The sequence below is a fragment of the Chionomys nivalis genome, chromosome 7 (assembly GCF_950005125.1).
Source record: "Chionomys nivalis chromosome 7, mChiNiv1.1, whole genome shotgun sequence".
Lineage (NCBI taxonomy): Eukaryota > Metazoa > Chordata > Mammalia > Rodentia > Cricetidae > Chionomys > Chionomys nivalis.
The window spans coordinates 98,954,203-98,977,139 of record NC_080092.1 but is presented as its reverse complement, the minus strand read 5'-3'; the positions used below and the strand labels follow the sequence as shown (position 1 = coordinate 98,977,139).

The 22,937-nt window shown below is 51.4% G+C and overlaps 1 protein-coding gene across 2 annotated transcripts in view; it reads left to right on the top strand.

Annotated features, from left to right (window-relative positions):
- The window catches only part of Rbfox3 (RNA binding fox-1 homolog 3), a 424,564-nt gene that overhangs the window by 240,312 nt on the left and 161,315 nt on the right, over positions 1-22,937 (top strand). The gene's annotated exons all lie outside the window — the stretch shown is intronic.

Here is a 22,937-nt window from a genome sequence, read left to right as displayed (position 1 = left end):
GAGGGAGGCTGGCTCAGGTGGGGCCTTCCTCAAATGACGGTACCGTGAGGAGGGACGTCTTTCCTTGGGAATCTTCCTCATGTACTCTTTCCATCTTGCTAGTTCATCAGTGCTGATGTCTCCCCATCGGCATGCAGGAAAATGCATTGGGAGGACCTGGGTGGCCCTAGCAAGGCTTACTCTGGTCCTATCCTCCTTCTATAGTCGGGGTAACTTGGATTGAAACACTAATGCAGCGGGAACAGAGGGCCAGGAGCTGAGCATGGGCCAGGGAAACACTCTCTGAGCTCGGGCATGCACAGGGCTGCCTTGATTGCATCCGTTCTTATGACCGGCCCAGTGTCAAGAGCTGGGAACGTGTGCCTGTCGAAGGTGTCTGTGGGGAGCACAGGCTCCCCCACCTAGGTGTAATCTCTTCACGCCCATGCTCTGGCCAAGGGAATGTCTTGTATCTCTGTCTTGTAGATGCTCAGGTGCCCAGACACTCTCCCTGCGCTCAGCAAGGTCATGGTTGCCCATGACTGACAGAGCAGCGCTCACACCAGAGTTCCCTGGGCCCAAAGCCCCTATCCTGCAGGCCCCATGTCAGGGGATGCTCTGCAGAGCATGAAGCTGTGTCGCTCGGATCCTTCCTAGATTTTGTTCCCGGAAGTGAAGTCAGGCTGTAGATGCCATTGCTCCGATCAAACGGGGCCCCGGCTGAGCTCTCAGAGGGTGCTTTCTTGATGGTAAAATCCAGATGTCTTCCAGTTGCTGGCCTGTACCGCCACTGTGTAGGGCTGAACGAACCCTGGTTTCTGCAGCAGATTGGCACTGGATGGTGAGCTGGGTGTACACTCTCTGCTGACTGTTCTTGACTCCTTGGAGGGAGGCTGTTTGCCCTGGGCAGAGGGAATGCAAGCCGAGCAAATGGAGAGGCCTTTTAAGTTCCACTCGGTAGAATTAAAGTCTGAAAAATGGCTCATTGGAGGTTCCCTGCCCTTTTAAGAGTTTGTTTAGTTCAGAGCTTTGCAGTCGCCCTGGGTCTTGCCTAGCCCACACCGACTGAGTGGGAAGGTGCCAGGACCAGGGAAAGGAGACAGAGTTCACGGGAGGCTTTTGACTACCTCTTCCTATGTTAAGGATCATGCTGTCTGGTCACCAAGCCTTAGTTGTCTGGATCAAACCTCTTGTGCGACCCCAGCCATTCCTTAGAGAGCAGCAGCAGAGTTCAGCTTCCTAAAACCCTATCTGAGTCCCTCTGGGCAGCATCAAATTACTGGCTTTTCTTATTCCGTTACAAATAGTCTTAGCATTTTCTATCTGTCTCTGCTTTGTGGAGCTGTATGGATGGCAAGAGAAAAAAAAAAAAGAAGAAAAGAAAAGAAAGAAAGGCTCAAACTGATCCCTGGGTGCCACTCTTCACGATAGCCAGGATAACCATCCCCTCCCCAACACACTGACAAGAGCCCTACATCAGCTCCTGCCTCATACGTCTGAGCCACCAGGACCAACATTAGGAAGGGGGTGATAACTCACTGATGACAAGCAGCTAGAGTGATGTTTCCTGTCCTGGAGGAGCCACTGCTTTTCCCCAGACAGGATCTGAGAGCGGAGCTGTGCTGAGCTGTCCCCAACACCCTAAGACCAAGGGCTCTGGACAGTGTGCCAGAGCTGCTAGATGCCTCAACCGCAGGCATGGGAAGGAGTTGAATTCTCATGCAGACATCAATAGCAGTGTTCTTGTTCCAGAATGTGGTTCCCATTGTAGGTGACTTTTCTGGTTGTCATCGGGTATCATTGGAGCCCAAGAACTGTAGTGTGTAGCTGGGAGTGGTTGGACCTTCAGTAGGTATCCCTCGTTCTCTCCTGATGATCTTAAACCAGCCTCCCTGGAGCCCAGAGATCCAGAGACCACTGACAGGATTGCTAGCTTTTTTTTCTAATCATTATTTCTTTGTTATTTATGCTTGCCTCTGCCTCCTGAGGGCTAGGTTTAGAGGCATCATGGCCACGCCTCTCTTTATTTTTAATTCTTAAGATTGTTGCACAAATTTTAATTTTTCCTATTAATAAAAACCCAGAGTCAGATATCAGGGGGTGAAAGCGAACGGACCAGAGAAGCAGAACAGCCAGCCACTAGTTCTTACCTCTACTAAATCCTCATACTGCATGGGGTATTCTGTCTCTACCAGTCCTCAGACTAAAGGCCATCTCTATGAAACCTCAGACGGAATCCTGAGCTCCCATCTCCTCCTATTTTATGTTCCTCTCCCTGCCCAGCCATATCACTCCTGGCTTTACCTCCATGGTGCTGGGATTAAAAGTGTGTGACTCCCAAGTATTGGAAATAAAGGTGTGAGCTACCACTGCTTGGTTCTGTTTCTCTTTTAGAGTGATTCAATCTCATGTAGCCCAGGGTGGCCTTGAACTCACAGAGATCCATCTGCCTCTGTCTCCCAAGTGCTGGGATTAAGGGTGTGTACCACTACTACCTGGCCTCTATGGCTAACTAGTGTGGCTAGCTCCCTGCTCTGATCTTCGGACAAGCTTTATTTGTTAGATCATAAACAAAATATCACTACGAATATTTATGTTTATTATTTTAAGTACATGTGCATCTGTGTGTGTCTATGAATCTGTGCGTAGTTAGTATGCACATGGATGCATGTGCCTGCAGAGACCAGAAGTGTCAGATCCCCCGGAGCTGGAGTTACAGGCGTTCGTGAGGCTCCATGGTTGTTGGGAACCAAACCCAGGGTTTCCCCAAGAGCAGTACACGCTCTTAGCTGCTGAGCCATCTCTTTAGCTCTGAGGATTACTCTCTTTAAAGCAAAGTTAACCCTTCACATGTCTTCATCACAACACAAGAAGAAAAGTAACCGAGGTGCTTCTTGGAAAACGCAGACAAGTGAAGCAAGCTGTCACAGCCGCTGTGGTGGCCCAGACATTTTCTCCCCTCCCTAGCTCTTGAGACATCTCAGCAAAGCAGCTTCCCGCCGCGTGCTGTCTTTGCTTCGCTTTACCGCTCCTTGATAACCGCTTCTGTTACTTTGTTGCACGGAAGTGCCATCTTATAGCCAATCCTTCCAGGCCTGTTTTGAAGTACACAGGCAGGATCAGACACTGACCCTGTCTCCAAATTCTATGCCACATTTAAAAAGCCTAGAAGAGGCATTTTTCCAAATAAGAATTAGGAGATGATAGTTTACTTTAGAAGCAGTCTTCAGATACATTTAAAATTTTTTGAAAAGTAGCCTCCCCCAAGGTATTCGTGCTCAAAAGACATATGAATTCTCTACTCTCATTCCTGTTTGTCCACCTCTAGAGCCTTCCCTATCCTCCATGGAGGTCTTTTCTCAGTACACATGCTGCTGCTGATGTGGGGTATGTTCATATACACTAACATGCACACATATGATCAGGCATGCATACATATGCAAGCATGGCTTCACACATAGGTACACATGCACAACACTTGCCCACATGCTTATACTCTCAGATGCACATGTGCATACACATAGGCCTATGAACATAGCCACATACAACCTAATACATGCAAACACAGGCATACCTATGTGCATACAGGCACTCACACCCAGTGTTTAGCAACATGTTCCCATCATCAGCTGAAAGGTGATGTTAATTGAATTCTTTCTTAATCACATCTGTGTATCAGACATTCTGCTCCTAGCAACCATTCCCAGGGAATGAGCAGTCATTTCTTTCTCAGAGATAAAGAGAAATAGATGTTGATGAGGTCGCTGGTCTGGTCAGTGGCCCCAGCCGGTGTGACTTATTATTTAATGAGAAAAACAGGAAACCCTCAGAAGGGATCACTGACTGAAACACCCAACCTCAAGCTGGAAGCTGAGCATCTGCAAGCTTTGCCTTCTGCTGGCGCATAGCTGTTACCATATAGAGAGTGACATCATCACTCTGGATGAGAGCATCTACCACCCCTCAGGGCCAACTGAGGGCCCTGCGGGTGAAAACAAAGGGAAGACCAGAAACCCAGTCTGCTGCCCGAGTGAAGCCTCATTGCAGGCTGTGTAACCATACTCCCTGCAGGCGCCAGCAGCCAGGTTTCTGGTGTGTTTACATTCAGTGGGGGGCATATGTGTTTTAAGCATAATTTGCTGAATTGAAATTCATACAGCACAGACGCAAACCTCCCATTCAGCGAAGGTCAGTGCAGCTGGCACAGTTACACCACCAGGCCCCGAGTTCGGGTGAATTACAAATTGATCTTTAGTGCCTCCTTGTTTTAAAAGTGGCCCTCGCTGTCACCAGCCCTTTCCTCTCTCCTACAGTGCACTTTGCAAGTCAGGGTGACCTCCGTAGCCCAGGAAGCTCAGGATCTGGCAGGCAGCATTTCCTCCTTCCTTCATAACCAGCCCCTGAGGGATGCTGGGACCACCAAAGGCAAACTCCTGACTCCACGCTGACCAAAGAGCAGCTTCTCTAATCACCTGGCCTTGGTTGCTCATCCGTAACACTGAATGCTGGCACCGCTCTGGAAGGCTGCTGTCTGTTGCCTTATCCTGGGGAACCCAGTGCCTAGACAAGCTATTTGATTTTTATTTTTTAGCCTGTGGCCAACTCCACATAGCTAGCTGGACTCTTGGCGTTTTTCAGCACAACACACTCATACTGTCATGGTGCCCCCTCCTCTCTCCACTTCCAAAACCTTTTTTTCCCCAGCCTTGATAATCACCTGGCTTGATGATTCCAGAGATTCCGAGAGTCCAGCTTCTCCATAATCTTCTAGAGTGAAATCAGCTAGTGAGAGCAGCAAGTTTTCCTTTTAATGGCAGATAGTATCCCATTGGGATGGTGGCAGCAACTTGGAGCCTGTCAACCACACGCGGCTCAGGGTAGCTATCAATGCGGCCCAATACAACATCATCAACTTACTTAAAACATTGAGATCTTTTAGCACATGTGTGTAGTATGTATGTATGCGTGTGTGAAAGCACTGAGATTTTTAAGCATATGTATGTAGTAGAATGTATATGTGAGGGCAAGTGCACATGTGTATGTGTAAGGGAGTCTTCCCTGATCACACTTTTCTCTTTTAGGCAGAGTCTCTCCCTGAACCCAGAGCTTACCAAGAAGGCTAATTTAACTAGCCAGCTTGCTCCAGAGGTTTTCCTAACTCTGTCTTCCAAGCAATTAAATTACAGCTAGACCAGCACATCCACCCGGCATTTAGGTATAAACTTTATAAATGACATCATGCGGCAGTGTCACACAAAATAAACACGTATGCTCTCGCAATCCGTGGACGACAGGTTGGGCATTCCTGCTTTATGTCTTCACCTGCTGATGGATATGGTTCCCCCAACCCCAGCCTCCTACCCCCAGCCTCTCACCCCCCCAGACCCAGTCCCCCAGGCCCCCACTCCCACCCCACGACTGTGAAGAGAAGGGCTGCCAAGCATATAGGCTTCGTTGGCTCTTCTGTCTGGGCTCTCTGAAAACAGCTGTTCTCGAGATGTGTTCTCCGTGGGGGTACATGGCTGTTTTCCCTCTTCTTGCATCAAGTCGGTCCCTGCCAACCAGCTGTGAATGCCCGTGATGGACAGGGCCATAGTCTTGTGGGGTCCCTCTGAGCATCAGCCTGTTCATGGAGGTCTTGGTTGCTGTCAGTCTTGGTATTTTTCCCCGGAGCCTAGAAACAGTATCTTGGAGACCAGAAAGACACCTAGAGAGCTGACCACAGTGGGCGCAGTCATCACTGTGGCGACACGGGTCTTTGAGGGAGACACTCTCTCCATCAGTTTAGACAGAGCCAACTACTCACACCCTGTCCTCTACTTCCAGGGCTGGCTCTGCTTGTTCGCTCTCTCCCCATCTTCAGTTTATCATGCATACAGGGGCTCTCCATCCTCCAGTGTGTCTGCATTTATCTCATTGCTATGAAGAAAGGAAAGACACATTTGTTAGCTACTGGGCCTGCGGATCAGCAGAGTGACTTATGTTCTCTCCTCGGAGCGTGTTTTCCTTCCTTATTCTTTCCAGCTCCACTGGACTCTCAGAGCCCCCCCCCCCAGAGCCACATTGAGCCAACTGGGGACTCTATCCATATCTTACGCTGCCTTAACGGAGTGCTCCGGCCTGGGTGGCTCAAGCAGTGGGCATTTATTTTCTCCGTTTTGCAGGCTCGAAGCTCAAGATGGAGGTGTCAGCAGGGCTGGCTCCCTCCGAGGCTGGATAAATAAAAATCTGTGTGCAGTCTTGAAGTGGCTGCTGAGTAGATATTGAGCGCGGGCAAGCAAGCGGCAGTCTCCCTTCTTGCCAGCTCCCTGTGTGCTCACGTGACTGGCCGTCGGTGTGTGTCTAGGCTTTGATAGCTTCTCATGGCAGTGGGTCAGACCTGCTCTGCCTGACCTCATTTTTACTCAGTCACCTACTTAAAGAGTTTCTTCTCCAAAGGCAGTCCTTCTCTGAAGTCCTGGGGTTAGGGCTGGCCCATGGCTGTGACACCTCTGTCAGTCTGTGCACACAGAGCCGGGCCTCCAGGCTCCCCTCTCATCCCAGTTCCGTGTTCCTGAGTTCAGCTGCCTCTGTTACCCTAGGGTTTGGCAGTATCTGCCTCCAAATGAAGGTCTCCGGTTACAAGAGTCTGCCTCTACCTCATCCCTGAGCTCCTAGTCGGCCTGAAGCTCAGGCAAGAAGCCTGCCCTATAGATGGGGACACCAGTGTAGGGACAATGTGCTTACTTCTGTCTGTCCTTGCTACTGAGTCCACATCACAGCGGTGCTGGGTTAGCAGGTGTGCTCCCACTTTGAGGAAAACCACTCTTGTCCCCCAGCTCTCCCTCACCTCCGGGTACTTGAGTACAGCAGTGTCAGGGAACAATGGCCTGGATAACTAACCCTGAGCACTGAGCGCACAAAGTGATGGCTTCGAGAGAATCCAGGGACAGAGGTCTCAACAATGAGCACCTTGGACTTGGAGCTGGTGACTTCTGAGAGCTTAGACCTGAGATGGCTTCTTCAACAGGATCCAGGATGGTGGTGTGGCTCTGCTCCGTGAACGCATCTCATTCTGGGAGGGGTTGACATGACAACCGGGTGACAGCAGAGCTTTCTCAGTACCTTGCCAAGGGAAATGCTGGCACTGGCCACTGAGTTCTGTTTGCCCTAGGTCTTACCTGCAAGGGCCTTGTCAGCAAGAAGTGTCTCACTCCAAGTCACCACTCCAGGGTACGGCCCCCAAATCCCACCTCCTGCTCCTCTGCCTGGGCACACACTGGCGATGAGCACTCCTGACCTGTCTCCCTGATGAATCTGCAGTTCAAGGTTGAGCTTGACTCAAATGTACCTTTGCCTACTGTTGGTGCCCAGTATTCTGCCCTGTTGGGTTTTTTTATTCTTTGACTCTGGGGGCCTGCCACTCAGCTCCCAAATGAATACACGGAGGCATATCATTCCTTATGAATGCCCACAGCATGTCCCCTCTGTGTGGAGGCGGCTCCTTCCTGAAGGGCATTGTCTGATGGCTTCCAACCAAGGTGTTGGCAGAGATAGTGGCCCCCAGGGACCTTCCCTGGCTTCTGGAGTCACTTTCATTGTTCTTGGAATTGCATGGTGGGAGTAGGGGTCGTTTGTGTTGGCTTTCCACTGTGTGTGCATCAGCACACTGGGAAGTCTGTCACCCGACCCTAGCGCGCTGTGTATCTACCTGATGGCGCCCCGCCCCTGGAGCCTCGAGACTAAGAACTGCCATCGTCCCACTTTCCCAGACACACGCTTCATTTCCTGGTTCAGAGACTGGGCTGCTGCTTTCTGCTTTGCCCATTTGGATAGAAGACAGCAGGCCAATTTTGTTTTGTCTTGTTTTGAAGACAGGGTTTCTCTATGTAGTCCTGACTGTCCTGGAACTTGCTCTGTAGACCAGGCTGGCCTTGAACTCAGAGATCCTCCTGCTTCTGCCTCCTAAGTACTGGGATTAAAGATGTGCACCACCACTGCCAAGTTCAAACCAATCTCTAAAGAGCAGCTGGAGTCATGTGTGACTCTGGGTCACCCTGTTTGTTCCTACAGTGACTTGGCTTCTAGGCAGTCCCCAAGGCTCCATGGGCAGGTCTGCGTGACTGGTTATTTGACTTAGAGCTGGCTTCATATCCCACAGTGGATAATTTCCATCTTGGCCTGTGGCTACCCTATTCTGTGATGGCTCCCAGCCTGGCTCTAGAGTCCTAGAATTTCTGGAGTGATGAGGAGGGGTCCCAGTGTCGCTGTGGAGATGGTTCTAGGGGCTCACGTTACCAAGGAGAGACCTCTGCCCAGAGATCATCCCTGTTTGGAACTTCCTGTGACTCCATCCCCCTACTCCGCGCTGTTTCGGAGGAAGGATTTGTGGATACGGGAATGTTAAGGAGATCACAAACAGAGCAGGACCCTGGCCAGGATCAAGAGGAAAACAGAAACAGCTGTTGGGGAGGAAGGAGAGGGGGGATAAAAGGAAAAAAGAAGAGTGCGAAGGGGAGGCAGGGGGAGCAGAGAAGGAGGAGGGAGGAGAGGAGGAGGAACAGAGGGAAAGGGCGGATGAGCAAGTCCTATCTGGGGCTGGAATCTTCCACTGGACTATTTCCTGGGAGTTTAGCCAGAGCTTGTGAGAAAGGGGTTCAGGCAGACCGAAGATGACTCCTGTGAAATCAGTGAACCCCTGCACTTTCCTGGTATGCTCATGCAAGCCACTTTTACATGTACGTACCACGTAAAGTCTCTAAATGTGTTACGATGTGGCACTCGGTGTGATTATTACATAATGATACTGTCCCCAGACCAAATGAGAAAGAACACTGGCTTCAGAAAACCTCTCTCTCTCTCTCTCTCTCTCTCTCTCTCTCTCTCTCTCTCTCTCTCTCTCTCGGGTGTGGGGGGTATGGCTCTTAAATTTTTAATATGTTGCTGATGGCAGGCTATTTTTCCAGAAAGTTTGTTTGTGTTTTCTTTTCTGAGTCTGGGGCCTGAGAGCACCATACATTTCCCACTGTGAAATGTACCGTATCAGCAGTCTGTGAAGTGAATTGATATTAAACGCAACAAAAATCTCTAATTTTCCTTGATTCTGCCTCTGTCTGTCCTCTGCCCTCCTCCTTTCCCTGCTCAGAGTCCCCCGGTCTCTTCCCCGCCAACTGTGACTGAAAGTAGCAGGATGCACAGCTGAGGACTCTGTGGCAATCTATTAAGCAGGTCTCATTAATGATGTATTATTTACAAACAGCCTCTCTTCTATACTGCACCAACACTTACTCCCACTCCTCAGAACTGTCACAGATTATGTCACCTACCATGCAGGAGCACTAGGACTGTCCTGAAATGCAGCAAGCTACAAAGAGGTACCAGGTATCCCCAGGGCTATGTCCGATCAGAAACTCGCCCCGGTATCTCTGTAGGATAAACTATGCTGTGGAAGGCGGGGACTCAGTAGGAGAGGAATTATGTGTGATGCGGCTGGAGCATCTGAACACTCGGGGGAAATGAAATGAAATTGCAGCAACGCATTCTAAGTGAGTCAACACCTGACGTTGCTCGCACAGACCCTTGCAGCATGCAGTTCGCTGCCCGGTGCTACCCCTCCCCAGCTGCCTACCCAGAAGGCCCTCCCTCCCCTGAGCTGGACTCAGTGGGAACTGGCTCTTGCCCAGCATGCACAGAGAGGCCAGGGCCCTGGTGTCTTCCATCCCTCTCCCCTGCGGGCCATGCATTCCCATTTACCTCCTGACAGCCCCACCAAACAAATCTTGATTTAAGAAATCAGACCTGACAGCTATATCTGGTCCTTAACATGCTCCAATTGCCAGGATCTGGAAAATCTGCTGTGGGCAGGCGGGATGGCCTCCAAATGCATTTCCAGTGTGGTGGATTGAGCGAGGACATGCGTGTCAGGATTCAGTTGCATACTGCATGGTTCGTGGGCTCTGGCTACTGGCACCAGATAAAGCCACAGCCTCTGGGAAGGTCCCCAAATCTAAGCACATTCCATGGTAGACAGACTTAATTAAGGAAGTTCTTGAGAGGGCAGCAAAGAATTCGAACAAGGAACAAACAGTCAGGTTTGGGACTGAATGAAACCAACAGCCCCATTGTGAGCCTTCACGGTCATTCGCTGATTTGGGAGGTGGGATGCTGATGGTGTATGCCCACAGGAGTGGGCAGAGGATGTGTGGCTCTGGAGTTCTGAACCCTTGTCCCTCCCATGCTGCCCCTGCTTCCCTCAGAAGCCAGGTGTCTCCTGGCAGCCACTCGGTGCCACAAATGGATGGTGGTGATACCCAGTTTAACCTGATAAACTGGCCCTGGTCCCATGTTCCTCTGAATGTTTCAAGTGTAGGCAAGTTGAGGAAAAGGCAGTCATTCACTGGAAAGGAGTAGAAAGCAGGGTACATCAGCCTGGCTCTTCTGACCGCAGATAGCATCCACATGCTCGCGGAGGGACGGATGAAGCGTTCTGTTGTGTACAGTGTACATGTGCTTTTCATGTGGAGGTCAGACAAATGGCCATGTGAGCCTCTGTCCTTGCCTCTCAAGTCTCAGTGGGTCCCATGCCAGCCAAAATCTCCCCATGCAGCCAGAACTAGGACTTTCTGGTAGTCCCCCTCCTGCCTCTGGTTCTTTAATGACCTGTAACATTCTATTGCTATAGGGTAGCAATGCCCTCGTCTGTAACACCCCCAAAGTAGAAGATTAACTAAAAAGAAGAATGAGTTGATATGAGCCTCAGAAAGGGAACCTGACCCCCACTCCATAAACTTGGCTTTTATCTTCTGAGTCCTCAGTCTCTTCCCCAGCTCAGTTCAGATGATTAAACCATCTGATAAATCAGATGTCTGATCAGAAGAGGTAACTTTAGGTGGCTTTGGAAGACTGTGAAATACAACACAGGAATGGGCTATCGGCAGTGTGACATTCTAAATGAAGATATGCTTCCCGTACCCCCATCCCTAGTGTTTCTGCCAAGGAAGAATCTTTTCATGAGGGCAGAGGGTGTATAAAAAGCCGAGACACAGCCTCCAGGGAGGGCTGGTATTCAATACCAACTCCCCAAAGAAAGGCCACACTCCCAAATGAAGTCTGCTTGTGTCTTACTTTTCCCGACATAAAGGAAGCGGGTGATTTCCCCCCAAATGTAGTTTTGAGTTGGTAGAATCAGAATACGACAGGCAGAGGTCTCTAGTGGCAGACTGGAGCAGAGGATCTCTCTGAGCGCCTGGCATCCCGCTGTTCTCTCTTTATGTGGAGGGAGCAGCCAGCATTCTCTGCAGCATTGGACACTTCCAGGGGCAGTGTAGGGTGGGAGGCATGGCATGGCGGCTGAGTATATGAGGAGTGTATGTGCGCCTTACAAGTCAACGCCATCGTTTTGGCTTTCAGGCCGTATGTATGGAGCACTTTCTGTGTGCCGGGGTCGTGCTAGGGATGGTGTCGTCTCTGCTCCCCATCCCGTAGTCACCGGAGCTCAGCAAGCCCGGTATTAATTACCCTGGCTATATATAGTTATTGGAAGACACACAGGAGTTTAGAGCAACCCTCACATATCGAACACCAGTGAAAGGCTTAGGAAGAGGAAGCAGGGGAATTAAAGATGGAGCTCCAGGGGCTGGTCCAGCAGCCTTAGCTACAGCATCCCATTAGGTAGTAGAGGCTGGGCACATCTGCACTCCAGGCATTGTGCAATTCAAGGTTCAGCTCTGTGTCGGAATTGGTTAAGTCACATGGTGGCCCAGTTTCTCATATCCAGCCGGCAGGGTCCTCCTTCTTTCTCCCGAGTGTAGAGAAGTCCGTGAAGCCACCTAGAAAGTTGCATGGACTGTGTTCTGTGAACACAATAACTCTCCTGCACAGATTCCAGCCCCTGCGAACAATAAGAGGGACTTCAGAGAGAGCCCTCGTTTGTTCCTGTGTCCCCAGGGAAGGCTTCCCACTCTATGGACCCTGTGAAGGACGGCGTAGGAGAGACGATGTGGCTCAGAGAGTGAACAGGGCTCAGGGCTACGAGAGTGTCATGCTGTAGGACAGCATGGCCAGCCAGGAGTGTGTGCAAGGTGCTTCCGTAAATTCCCACACCAGAAGCTGAGCGCCACATAATACCTGCTCGATGTAATTAGGAATCCACCCGGGCAGCTGGCTTGCCGTCACAGAAATTTCCTTATCTCCCATGCTTCACCCTGCTGATAAGTGTGGACCTCCCGCATCCCGGGGCACATGGGGGAGAGAAAACTGACTTCACAAGGCAGGCTCTAACCACTGTGTGTCACTGTCTGGCCTTTGGAGCTGGCATATACAGTCAGTTGGGAAGCATGTTGTTTCTCCTCCATGCACTTGGACCCTATTATGTGCACCTGTATGTGCATGTGTGCCAATGTGCAGGTATGTGCAGGTGTGCATATATGCGTGTGCACATGCGTATGAAGACCCAGGCTCTATTTACTTTGTCGGGTGTGTTTTATTTTTTGAGGCAGGATCTCCCTCACTAGCCTGGAGCCAGACAGCCAAGTAGGCTAGACTGGCTGGCTAGTGAACCCCAGGAAACCCTTGTTTTAGTGTCTCCAGCACTAGAATTTACATGTGTGTGCCCCATCACACAGCTCTTTTACACGGGTTCTGGGAGCAGACTGAGGTCTAGCACTCACGGACTCAGCTGTCGCCCCGACTCCTGATTGTCCACCCGAACATGCTCCTTCATGGTCCTCCCCTCTCCAGCCTGCTGCCCCTTTCTGGAAGTTCCAGAAGAGGCATGGGAAGGACTGGGAGAGACTATGAGAGACTCTTTTCAGGAAGGCAAGTGAGCTGAGCTGTCTTGCAGCTCTTCAGCTCCGCTGGCCAGAGAAGAACTCTAGCTATACAGCTGTGTTACCGGGAGAAGACAGCCGCCACCACCCAGGGCGCAGTGGCTGCGCCAAGGTCGTGTGAGGAAGAGATTTTTTTGGATCTCCACCCACCGTCATCCAAGCAGACAGGCAACTGTCAGAGTCCCAGCGAGATGCCTGTGGTCCACGCCTGTCCATCTGCCTTGTCAAAAGCCATAGCTTCTCTAGTTTTCATAAGACTTCATCCTAAATGACATTCATGTCCCTCAGGCCTGACCTCAGAGGGTCCTTAGCCAGCCTTCTCTGTGTATGACTCTTGGTCCACTTGCTAACTGGTTGCCTGATGAGTTCCTGCCTTAACTGCTGAGAACGCACACTGGGATGCAAGCGTGGCTGGCTAAACTCTCCAGCCCTATGCTGTGAGGCTCAGGACTGCATGTGGGCCATACCCTGCTTCTCCACAAGGACCCCCGACACACAGTGAGTCGTGAACCCGCACTTCCCAGATGAGGGAGGCCAAGGCTTCTGAAGGCTAAGGTGCATTCTCCTTTCCATGTCAGTCACCACCCATGGGACACTCCCAAGGTGCTGCCTTCAGAAGGCTTCCCTGCTGGCCTTTCACCCCCACCCCCATGCTGCAGGCCGCACTGTCTGCGATCACTCTCTAAGCCACTTTTGCTTATATCAGCACTGTGGAGGATACTTTGGCTTGGCTCCACCTTCTGTCTGAGCTCCTCTGGGAATCCACCCTCTGCCTGGTGTGTATTGAGTCCAGCACCTGCCTCCCCGTCACAGGCAGGGCTGGAGTGGTCCGCGGCCGTTCCTTGCCTGGGGTCATTAGTTATTTTTAGCAATCAATGTTATTGATGCCGTGATTGCCGAGGAAGCCACCAGAGAGCTGTTCTTCCAACTCATTACACTGAGAGTTGAACTATCCCCCTTTTTATATAAATCTTGACACATAAAGATAAAATACAGCACTTTCTGAGGGAAGTTCTGGACCAGAGGCCAAGAGCTGGAGGTGGTTTGGACCACTTGAAGTAGCATTAAGGAGGACTCTGGAGAGGGATGGGGGCAATCCAGGAGGCTGCCCTGGTGCTGACGTCACGCTTAGGAAGGGGTGGCTCTGGGGCTGTCCCAGTACTGCTATGGAGCACCCACGGGAACCGAATGGAGCAGAGGACTCAAAAATGCTCCCTGAAGGCCTCAGCGTGGTGGTCAAGGGCAGAGCCAACTCTTGACAGAGGCTGAGGACTGACAAAGCCACCAGTACCAGTGCCGGCTGCTCATAAAAGTGGCCCTGACTCTCCACGCTGACCTCCAGGTGAGGAACAAAGTCTGGTTTAGGATACAATACGTGTCCCTAGTCTGAAACCCCAGTTCCATAGCCTTGAGGGGAGGCTGGGGGCTCAGGACAACCCTCCCTGGATGATAAACACAACCAACTTGTGAGACTCCTGAGCAGGCGGGAGCTGCACCCTGGAGCCAGGTGCCCTTTCTGCCTGTAGAAGGGAGGGTTGCGAGCCATGTCAGACAGCTGTTGGTTCTAGATTTTGTGGTAATCTTTCAGGTATGAAAGTCCTAGGAAGATGAGTGTGGCCGTCCCCCAGTCCTCTCCTGTGTATACTGTCCCCAGTCCTCCCCTGTGTGTGATGTCTCCAGTCCTCCCCTATGTGTGCTGTCCCCAGTCCTCCCCTGTGTGTGATGTCCCCAGTCCTCCCCTGTGTGCTGTCCCCAGTCCTCCCCTGTGTACTGTCCCCAGTCCTCCCCTGTGTGATGTCCCTCAGCCCTACCCTGTGTGCTGTCCCTAGTCCTCCCCTGTGTGATGTCCCCCAGTCCTTCCCTGTGTGTAATGTCCCCCAGATCTGCCCTGTGTGCTGTCCCCAGTGCTCCCCTGTGTGCTGTCCCCCAGCCCCCCAACACCTGTAATGCTCACCCTCCTTATTTTTGACTCCTCATATCCCACGTGCAGAAAGCAATGACACCCTTGGTTGTGTTACTCGTCTCAGTTCTGAACAAAGACTGACAGAAGCTACTTAGGGGAAGAAGTATCTTATGGTTTTGTAGGGACTCCACCCCATCATGGTGGGAAAGGCATGGTGGTGTTCACAACAGGCACGGGGGCAACTACTGCTTCGTGTAGTTCCTGGGGAAAGCAGAGTGCACAGGCCAGAGCCAGCAGCTGCAAACCTCCAAGGGCCTTCTGTAGTGACTTCTGCCAGATGGGTTCCATGTCCTAAAATAGCACCGGTGGGTGCAAAGCAAGAGGTAGATCCTACGCACCCCTCAAGGGCATTTCTGCTTTAGGGAGAGAGGGAGCAGGGTACCACGCTTCAGGAAGGAAGGAACAGCCATCATGTAAGAGGCGAGAAATGGGGCTGTGGAGATTGAAGCTGCCCATCAGGTTTCTGAGCTGGGAACTCAGGATGGCAGTGCCCAGAATGAAGGGATTGGAGCCAGATGCTGGGGCCTGGGAGAGAATGGGAAAGGATTGGGCGCCGTGCCAGCAAGACTTTGAGTCTGGAGATGGAAGGATCTAGAAGGCAGCTGGAGCAGAGGAAGGAATTTCCTTAGACAGACAGACAGACAGGTCTGCTACCTTCCCAAGTATGTCCTTACGTGTCACCTCTCCTGGTGGCCCTGGCACCTGGTGAACGGGGAGCACCTGTCTAAAAATGATGCAAGCCATGTTCCATGAGCACCTGTACAAAATGGGATGGCAGTGAACAGGAGAGTAGCTGCCAGATGTCGGGCAGGACAGGAGAGAAAGGGCTTCAAGGTTAAATCAAGAGTTCACGAGGGACTGCTGTGATGGTGACCTTAGGAGGGACCCAAAGGTGAAACAAGGACACAGCGGCAGATCAGGTGGGGCCTGGTGACTACCTGGTTCCGCTTGGAGCGAGAAAAAAGTGCCGCCCTAGGGCACATCAGCATCCTCGCCTGATCCGACTCAATGGTCAAGCCAAGTCCTGGTCACAGACCACGTCCCGTGGGGGATGATGGGTGGTCCACCATTATTACAATGTGACAGTTCTGAGAAAGGTGAACAGGTCAGAAGGTGCATCCCCAAAGCCAGTTATTCTGGGTAACGGTGAGTCCTGAGCCGTCAGCATGAGCCAAGGTTGACCACAAACCCCCAATCCCCAACCCCATCTCTCACCGCCTACCTCAGAGTTTCCAATCTTCCTGGTAGAGACGAGGCCGGGAAGACCTCACCAGCACGCCTGCCCTGTGTTCTGGCTGCTGCACACCCTTGTGGGCTCACTAGGCTTGCTGCGGAGCCGGAAGTTGGAATACAAGGATCTTCAGCATCCTTTCTGGTTTTCCTTCCTCCTCTCTTCCCTCTTCCTTCCCCCCCCCCCCTCTGCAAACCCAGAGAGAAAAGGACCCATGGAAATCCAACTGCCTTTCCTCTTCATAGGCATTTGTTCCGTGGTGGGCAAATTTGCAGGGTGAGGGGAGAAGAAACTCACAGGAACAGAAAGGCAAGAGACCCTCTAACTTTGTGTAGGTAGCAATGAAAGGCCAGGAGGCAACCATGCCTCCATGGAGGGTGTGCCTGCTCTTCCCTGGTGCTATCAGCCTACCAAACAGGAGACTTCTTCCACGTGACTTCCCCTCTCACCCCAGAGCCACCAGTGGTCCCATGGCTCCTAGCGTCAAGAAAGCTCCCCCTGGTGGCTGTTCCTAGCATCGCACAGCTCTCGCACTGCTTAGAAGAAGGTGAGGCAGTGTGTAGAACAGGGTAGCATAATCAGTTGGTGACTCTGGCCAGTGTCTGAAGAGGACCCGGATGTCTGGTCCCTACTGTCTACGGTTCCCCTCAGGTCACAGTCAGCCGTGCTGGATCTTCCTCTTCCACTCCATTGACAGGCCGGATTGATCTCTCCAACGCTATCCTTCTATGTTCTCATACCAAGGGAAAAAGAGCAGTCAATCACGAATCTCCCAGGGGGAGGTTGACACCAATCACACAAGGGTGTGGCCCCCTCAGGAAGCCAGGGATTGACTCTGACATGTGTTGGCAGCAGCGTCTGCTGCAGGAGAACAGAGCTAAGGTGTCAGCATGACAGGGTCGGAAGGGTAGCCTCTCTCCTACTCTCCTGTTGAGACAGTAGGGCGGATGGATGTAGGGGGCCTGGCCGAAAGAAGGCACAGGGAATCTAAGCCTTAATGCTGAGAAGCAAGAAATCGCTAGTCTCCTGTTAGCTCTGGGTAACCTCTAGGACACAGGATCCAGTCCAATCCACAATGCCCATCAAAGCAACCTCTTGTGTCGTGTTAAGGTGCCCAGCTCCAGAGGAGTGGTCAGCTGCGAGCGGCTTTCTTGCTCATTGTTTTTCTGTGAAGGACAGACATGTCCACTCAGACAGAACCCAATACCCAAAATGCAGGGTGCAACTGGTTGTTACTGATGGGTCGTCAAGAAATCACACAGACTTCCAGAGGGCTGCCTTTAGAACCCAGCTTCCCTGGTGCATCGAAGTATTTGTTTACACAGAATTATCTAGTTGATGGAGAGGCTTTAGGGCAGAAAAGATTGTATTTGCAGAATATGCGGAGATGCTGCTAATTGAGGGTGGTGAGATGAATAGCCCAGGCTTGGTAAGTGTGCCTCACATCCAGCATCAGATATGTGTGTGTGTGTGTGTGTGTGTGTGTGTGTGTGTGTGTGTGTGTGTGTGTAGGGCTTCACAAAACTCCAGGACCTCTGGGGACTTCCCTGCCTCTCAGTGGCAGGGCTGAAAGAGGATCAAGGATCCCAAGCATGCCATCCTCCAGCCCAAAGTTCAAGAGGACAGCAATCACAGGAGAGGCAAGTCCCCATCTTCACACCTATTTCCAGCTGTCTCTCAGGGGCCACTGAGAGCCTCAGCTTCTCCAAGGGGCCCTGATGCCATCACTGGACACATCGCACCCATCATTTATTTATTTGTTTGTTTGTTTGTTTGTTTTGTATACAATATTCTGTCTATGTGTATGTCTGCAGGCCAGAAGAGGGCACCAGATATCATTACAGATGGTTGTGAGCCACCATGTGGTTGCCGGGAATTGAACTCAGGACCTTTGGAAGAGCAGGCAATGCTCTTTAATCACTTCCTTTTTGTTGTTTTTATTTCCCAAATAAAAACATGGAATATGAATTCAGAACACATAATTTTAAGAAAGTTATGAAATACTATAAACTCAGGGCTTTCTTTCTCTCTTCCAAAATAGTTCCCAAACCCCAAACAGCACACAGATATTACAAACATGTCTCCATGGCAACCCTGGGTTTGACAGATTGTCCACTTCTGACCAGTGCCACGAAGATGTGGCCCAAGAAAGAATCAGTTGACTTTGAGAAGCAAATGATGCCATTCCATGAATGATCATGTGGACTTGGGGGTGGCCAGGCCATTCTAACAGTTGGACAAAACTCACAAGATGAGAGGAAGCCAGATCCCTGCAGCAACCACTGCTTTCTAGTCACACTGCCCCATCAGCTGGGACATGGGCAGGTTTTGAGAGGGAGTCTTAGGACAGCAGGTTTAGAAACACAATTCTGGACCACCTGCCACATCCACTAAGCCCAGGGCTCTAAAGACTTGTAACTAGTGCCTGCTAGAAACCTCAGCTGAGTTTTCTGAACATCAAAACCCGCATGCCAGCCCACAGCGAGGCAGATAGATCTCAACATGGGGAGCGTTTCTATATTCTATCCACTCTGGGAATGGAGCAGGGAGCTGTGAAGGACACACACTACCCACAGTGGCTGCACCTGTCACGTGGACAAAAGGCCAATGATCTTAGCAGGTTTTCTCCTTACTATGGTTTGTTTTATTTCTGAAAATGAAATTTCATCAGATCTACCCAGAAAAAAAAAAAAAACCACCAGACTGTTTCTTTGCTTTGTGTTGGTCTTGATCGCCACATAAATTGAAGTGCAGAAAAATCCCTGCAGGGTGGGGACACGAAAACCACTTCGGAGATGGGCGCTCATGCCCAGCCAAATTGGGGAACTGTGAGGCCATGCTGGCCTGCCCACCAGATGCTGCTACATTTTGGACCAGTACTGGACACTCACATTAGGCATGGGAGAGACGCCATGCCAGGTTGGACCCAGGTCTCCAGGGATGCTCTAAGAATGGTAGCAGTTGCTCTATATATTCTTGGATGCTGGCCTTACCTGTTCAGCCCTGTTCTCCAGGTCCCCTTAGGTCAGCAACCCACCTTGCATCCACTCTGTCCTGCAGCAGCCCTTCACGACCATCCTAGAGTACCTTCCCTCCGCCTTGATGAATATAGCCACTTCCCCACCGGGCTTTCAGCTATATCAACACAGCCCACCGAGCCAGCGGTTCAAGCTGGGTACAGGCTGCAGGTCCAATTCACTCTCTCGGCATTTTTCATTCCGTATGAAATTAAGCTCCCGAGAGCAGAAAAGATCACTTTCCTAAGGAGAAACTGCATCAGCAGGTCCCTGAGGGGGGAAGCATTTGACACAGAAGTTTCCTTGAACTTTATCCAACCAACACAGAGAGGCGCCCTCTCCTCTGGCTCCCCCTGCCCACATGGTTGGTTTTCTGCTTGGCGTGTACAGATGGGGGCCTAAACATGTCGCTGCACCTGCCTGAATCCCAGGCCCTTCTCTCCACCCCTCTAGAGCTTCTGAGGTCAGGAATCACCTGCAATGGTCAGCATTGTTGGACACATCTGCAACCACCAGGCTGCTGTAACTCTCCCGGGTCCCTTCCCCTCTGCGTTTTCTCTCCAGATATATTTGTCTCAGCAAAGTCTGTGGGTCAGCTCAATGATGATCAAATTAATGGGCCAAGCCTGTGTTGACACATCTGTTTGCAGCCTGGCAGCATGTTTATTTCCCTGGTGACGGCCCCCTTCGTTATGGTCTCTGAGCACCCAACGCTGTACCGCCTGGCGCCCAGAAAGCTTGCCCAAGTGCATAGATTTACTTAAAAGCACAACCAGCCTCAAGGCTGTGTATTGATTTGAACACCTTTTGATGCGTGAAAAGCCCTTGAGGAAGGCAGTGAGCATCCACACAGTTGGGTACAAATTCTAACTGGATCCACCAATTTTATCAGTAAATGGGTTTTTAAGCTGAGCTGGGCACACTAACCATTCCAAAGTTTCCCAAGGGCAGTGAGACCAGTCCAAGATGACCAGCACTCCTGAGCTCCCCAGTGCCTGGTAGCTCCTGGGGCATGGCTCCAAGCCCTCCCCTCCTCCCTGCAAGGTTTCGCTGTGAGCAGAGAAACAAGTTTGGGCTTGAAGAGGACTCGAAGCTCCCGCGACCTCAGTGCTGGTCTGCATGAGGGCAGGGCCAATGTCTGTCTGGTTCTGAAGGTCTGAGAAAATCTGGTATGGGCACCTGCCCACACGGGTGACTTGGGTGGTCTGGAGAGGCCAACGCTTCATCTCCTGGGTGTGCTCTTAGCAGGTGGTCTTCCGTTCCTGAATGGTGGGAGGTTCTGCCCAGAATGCTCTGTGTGAACTGTTGGGAAGAACAAAGCTGTGCCCAGTCTACGTGAGAGACCGTCCCCCAGGCCTCCACTCAGCCTCCTGCACAGTCCCTGAGGTGGGGCCAGGTGCCTGTGGAGCACAAGGATACATGGAAATAAACTGGACTCTGGCCTTCCCCGCTGGCTCTGTTGAGAGGAAACACGTCACAGCACCTGGTCCCATCCTGCACCGTGTTCCTGAAAGCTCTCACACAGCTATGACCAAACTGTGACAGCCCTCGAAGCGCATGCCTGCCTGAGCAAGGGCTACCGCACCTGAGGGAGCCCTGGAAGACACACTCACCCCACACACTCTACTGCTCAGGGAATCTGCAGGAGCAAGATATCCCCCTGCATGGGCACGGGGATGACTTGTGAGGCGTCTGGAGCAAGCCAGATGTCCCCTGAGAGTAAGGTGTCATGCTCCTCACGCAAGTGTCATGATTGTCCAATCTCCGTGTCCTCCTGGGGTCATCTCCTGACCTAGGCACACAGCTACCCCAAACAGAACAGGAAACAGAAAAATGTTTTCATATATATGGAGTGATGGCCTCCTTAGAGTGTGTGCACACCTGTAGATATTGCCTCTGTCTTTCCATACGGACCTGGTGATGGTTGTCATGGTTACAGGTACTCATTCCAACAGACTGTCCACTGCCACCCTAGGCACACACATACATGCATGCACACATGCGTGCATGCACGTGAGGACACACACACACACACACTCACATATTGAGCCAGCGTCCTGCATCACTGATGTCTGGGTTGCAAAGCCTCTCTAAAGCAGCCCCTGTGTGACACAGATGCATTTTCTTAACTTCTCAACAGTGACTGCCCTGTCCTCTCTTTCCTGAGAGAGTGTCCTTCTGATGGAGAAGGTTGATGGGGCCAGATGCAACCGCAAGTCTTCAGTCTGGCCAGATTCAACCCTGCACCCTCACTCTGGCCAGGTTCAACCCCGCGTCCTCACTCTGGCAGAGAATGTACTCTGCCTGATGTTTTTACCTCACCCGGCGGCAGAGAGTGTGCCAGGCAATGGTTCTGGTGAGTCTGCATTTACTGAATATGAATTGACTGGAAAGAGAGGGTAGTGGGGAAAACCTGGCTAGAACTGGTGTAAATGAATTGTTGGGATTGGATAGTAGATGACCTCCTACATTTGGCCAGTTGTCACTCAATGACTACGGTGAGAAAGAAATTCTTGACACCATGTGGACCGCGGCATCAGCTTAGAGGTCCTAGGACACAGTGAGTGGGGGAGGTTGTGAGGTTATAGAACGTACAGCCACACACCGGTGGGGCTCAGTAACTGTTGAGCACCTACTATGTGCTAGGATTATGTCCTCACACGCCAGTCTATAGAAGGAGGGGCAGCTGCCTTGCCTGCCTGAGTACATCTGTTGCTCCTGCTGATTCCTAAGACACAGGCTGTGTCCCTGTCCCACCCCATCCCATCTCCCTGCTTTACACAATTCCCTGATCATAGTGCCAAGTGCAGCAAGCCAGGGTTTCGGACACAGTTCTACCACACACTCTGTGAACCTCCACCGCCTTCCCTGTGAGCTAACCGTGTGTCTTAAGGAGCAAGGACAGTCACATAGCAAAAGACAGGTGGTCCCGCTGGCCGAACACGCAGCCACCCCTGGAAATACTCAGCCGGGGATGACCATCAACACTGCTTCCCCAGGACTCAGCAAGGGAGCAGGTGCTGGCTCCATACCCACGGGACGTGTGACTTTTGTTGGTCCTCTCTCCCAGATTCTATTTCCTAATCTACCACCGAGGTCCAGTGGCCACTGGGTCCCTTCCTGTTCTGTCATCATCTGCCCTGGTCACACCAGCTGAACAGAGGGTGAGCCAATCCTGGCAAGTGGCCACAGAATGCAGGCTGGGCAAAGCAAAAGGGCTGAGTCAGCATCCCTGTCCTAAGGTCTGCTGGAGTTCACACACCAGGCCATTGACACCGAACCCAGAGGGCTGCAGGAGCAGAGCTCCGGATGGAATCAGTAAACAGCAAAGGCCAGTAGCACACAAGCTGGATGGTACCTATAGGTTCTCTGGTGACCCTACCTGGGCAAGCCCTTACCCGGAGAATCTGGCTGGGTGGAGGCACCTGCCTGAAGCAGCCATAAAAAAAGACTCCAAAGTTCTAGGTTCAAATTTTCCATCTAGAGGTAGGTGGCCCATGGTGGACTCCTGGGCCATCCCAGAACATAGGATAAGACTAGCAGTTTGGCGTCAGGCGTCTTGGCCCTACACTGGAATATCAAGGGCAGGGACTCAGCTTTCCTGAGCACTATAGGGACAGAAGCCTGTCTTTCCTGTTTTTGCAGTGTGTGTGTGTGTGTGTGTGTGTATGGGTGTGTGTGTGTGTCTGCATGTGTGTGTCTGTGTGTCTGTTTGTGTGTCTGTGTGTCTCTCTGTGTGTCTGTGTGTCTCTGTGTGTGTGTAGTGAGTCTTTCTCTGTCCTGCCATCCTGCTCCAAAATCACGACCTGGACTTATTATTAATTATGAAAGCTTGGCCGATAGCTTAAGCTTGTTTCCAACTAGCTCTTGAAACTTAAATTAACCCATATTTTTTAATCTATAACCTTTTACATGGCATGGTTACCTTTACTTTGCAATGT